This window comes from Otolemur garnettii, unplaced genomic scaffold (assembly GCF_000181295.1).
Source record: "Otolemur garnettii isolate 467f Iridium unplaced genomic scaffold, OtoGar3 scaffold00084, whole genome shotgun sequence".
NCBI classification, from domain to species: Eukaryota; Metazoa; Chordata; class Mammalia; order Primates; family Galagidae; genus Otolemur; species Otolemur garnettii.
In genome coordinates, this window is record NW_003852479.1 from 1,847,745 (window position 1) to 1,850,996 (window position 3,252).

Here is a 3,252-nt window from a genome sequence, read left to right on the forward strand (position 1 = left end):
ATACACTGTGAAAAGTGTATGTTCATGTGTGTGATTCTATTTTTACTCATAGTATGTTAAAATAATACCTGTCCCCACAGTTTATGAACTCCTAATGCATACAGCCTTGAAACTGATGTCTGTTAGTTTGCAGATCAAGTGCATATTTGGAATCCTTCTATTAGCAACATGAATAGATCCGAATATATGATATTATTTTTAGTAATGTGACTTTCCTGAGGCCTTCAAAGATTCCAGATGCTTTGGGATAATTTCTGTTGAATGAGGATGGAAGAGGCTACATGAGGAGATTTACCTTATTGATAAATAAAGCAAATGGACAAAACAAAAGCCAAAAATAGAATATGCTATAAGAGTTCTAGATGAATTCTGGCAGGTCCTCTCCACTCTTTCCAATGTTTGGGAAGTTCTCCCTATGGAATCTCATCATTAGTATTGTCGTTTAGCAACCCTGCCTGGAAATCGCTCCAAATTCCTTGCCTCCGACTAGGTTGCTGACACACTCTCTTTCCTGATTACAAACAGCTTTAATTGCTCTTAAGTGATTTCAATAGTTCACATATGATATGAAATCAGTAATTTTCTATTTCTTTCTTTTAAAGATGATATTTACTTGGCATTTATCTAACTGTATCAAAAAGAACAACAGAAGTAATGAAGGGCTTAGATGTAATAATCACAAAACTTATAATTAAGAAATTCCTGTGAAGATCACAAGTGGGATGTTAAAAATCAAAATATGTATGATATTCCTGTTTTCTTTTGATCACTTGTATGTTAAAAAAAAATGGATCTTTATCCTATACACCTACAGTATTAGTTCTTAAGATCAGCTCCATCTGAAAAAGAATGATACAAATTCTTAATTTATAAAAATAAATTAAACTAAACCACATGAACTTGTTTCTAGCTCAAAAATTTCTCCTAGGTGTGACTTTTTAATTTTTTAAATAAAATGCTGTCCTAGAAATATGATCAAATTTCTTTGGCAGCCCCGGTCTGGTTTTGAACTCTCCAGCTCTGGTGTATGTAGCTGGAGCCCGAGCTGCTAAGCTACAGGTGCAGAGGCATGATCACATTTTTTGTAAAGGAGATTAAAGGGGCAACACATTGTACAAATATAAGACAAGCTAATAAGGCAAATTTAGGCAAATTTTTTCATGTTCCTGGAAAAGTGTTATTCAAGAGAAACACTAGAACTCAGATACACAAGTCACAATGGTCTCCAGCATTTCTATAAACTATATATTTCTGTCCTGTAGTCCAGAACACATGTATTTAACTTCTATAACTTGGGCAATGTATTTTTTGAGATAACGCTGAGTGGATATGAAGATTTGCACAGCAAGCGATCATTAGCAATAATAGAAAGAGCACAGAAGAAGCTGCCCCAGTGTGTACACGGTGTCCACCTGCGTGTTAAAATCTTAAAACTGCATTTATTGCCCTGAGAGAGTGGGGGGAAGAGGGACCTGCTGTTGTTCTGAATTTTTATTCCATTAGCAAGTGACATTATTCAAGCCTCATTATTATTTCTAATGAAGCAACACAGCAAAGCCAAACCTCAAGTAAGTATCAAATGTTTGAAAGAGCCCCTCAGTGCGTTGAACTTGGCCAGAAAGCTTTTGAGAAAAGGGGAAAACCAGGGAACAATCTTTCAAGTGTCTTAATTTCCATGATTAATGGTGACACTCTGAGTTCAATATTTGCTTCAAACTGATACTGATATAAATAGCACAAAAGCCATCTGGAGGGCCACCTACCCCTCTTGCTACCTGTGCCAATGGCAATTTGATCATGTGGTAAGTAGAGAAGCTTACAAGGGATGAAACTACCTCGTTGAAATCTACAGATAACCAGGCAGGTAACTTCTCGAAAACAAACAAACGAACAAACAGACAAGCAAAAAATGATGATGCTGTTACTGCTAAATATACCAGTTTACAGTATTTTTAAGTTTTCCTGAGGTTGTCATTTTTTACTGTACAAACTTCCTATTTTGGGAGCCAAACGTGGAAAAGCTACATTTTTATATGTTCCCATGATCATATGTAAATAAGGCAAAAATAATGTCCTGAAATGTGGCTTAACATGAATGAATAATAATAAAGCTTCCTGAGGTTTGATTTTATTACTCCTTTATTTTCTTATTTTGAGCCACAAATACTTTAATTGGATTAATTGAATGTTTGGCTCTGTGACACACGCTCTTAATCTGTCCACAGGAATTCTTCTTTCATTTATGTATTTTGTTACATATAATAGTATATTAAATATCTGCAGAAAAGAATCCATGAACACAAAATCTAAAAAGATGACATCTAACAATTTGTCCTGATCAATCTCCCCACATATAAAGTGGCCGCTGTCGTGAATCTTGTGCTTCTTATTAGCTTGTTATAGATCAGTTAATAATGCATAGAATCTACCAGTCCCTGGCAAATATCGTTAACTTTATCACATGAAATTGCTATGTTAATAGGTCAAAAATTGCTGTCTCTCTTCCAGAATTTCTGAACGAATTACCATACTTTCAACTGTCATTACTTTACTATGAATCCATCACTCTTCTTCTTTATATCTATATAAAAACTAGTGCAGATTACTTTCCTCCACATGTATCGACTCTTAGTAAAGGCGACTGATTCTGTGATTAGCGATGTGTGTTTATTGTCTCCTCTCTTTATATTTAAATTCCTAGGTTCATGATTTATACATATGTTTTTTAAAAGGCAATTAAAACATCACAAAAATATTCTTCCAAAGAATAACTTAGAATTGTCAGTGTTCATTTTTAAATTGAAAAATATAACTTGTATTATTTTAATCATACAGCAGGATGTTCTCAAGCAGATGCACATTTGGGTACGGTTAAATCAAGCTCAATATTAATTAGCATGGCTTCAAATACTTATCAGCATGCATGGCTTCAAATACTCATTCTTTGGTGATGAGTACACTTAAAATGTATCCAATTAGCAATTTTTGATCATAAATTTTTATTACTATAGATCTCTTTAAGTTACTCCTCCAGAAATTTTCTCTTTGATACATCATCTTATCAGTTTCCCATGGCTCTGTCATCTCAACCCCTGTAGACAACCATTTTACTTCTGCATCTATAAATTCTACTTTTTTAGGTTCTGTATAAAAGTGATCATGAGCTATATATTCCTCTCCAAGGAATAATATTTCACAAAGAACATAGGCACATGACTAAACTGTGAATCTTTAATTTTCCATTTGTACCGT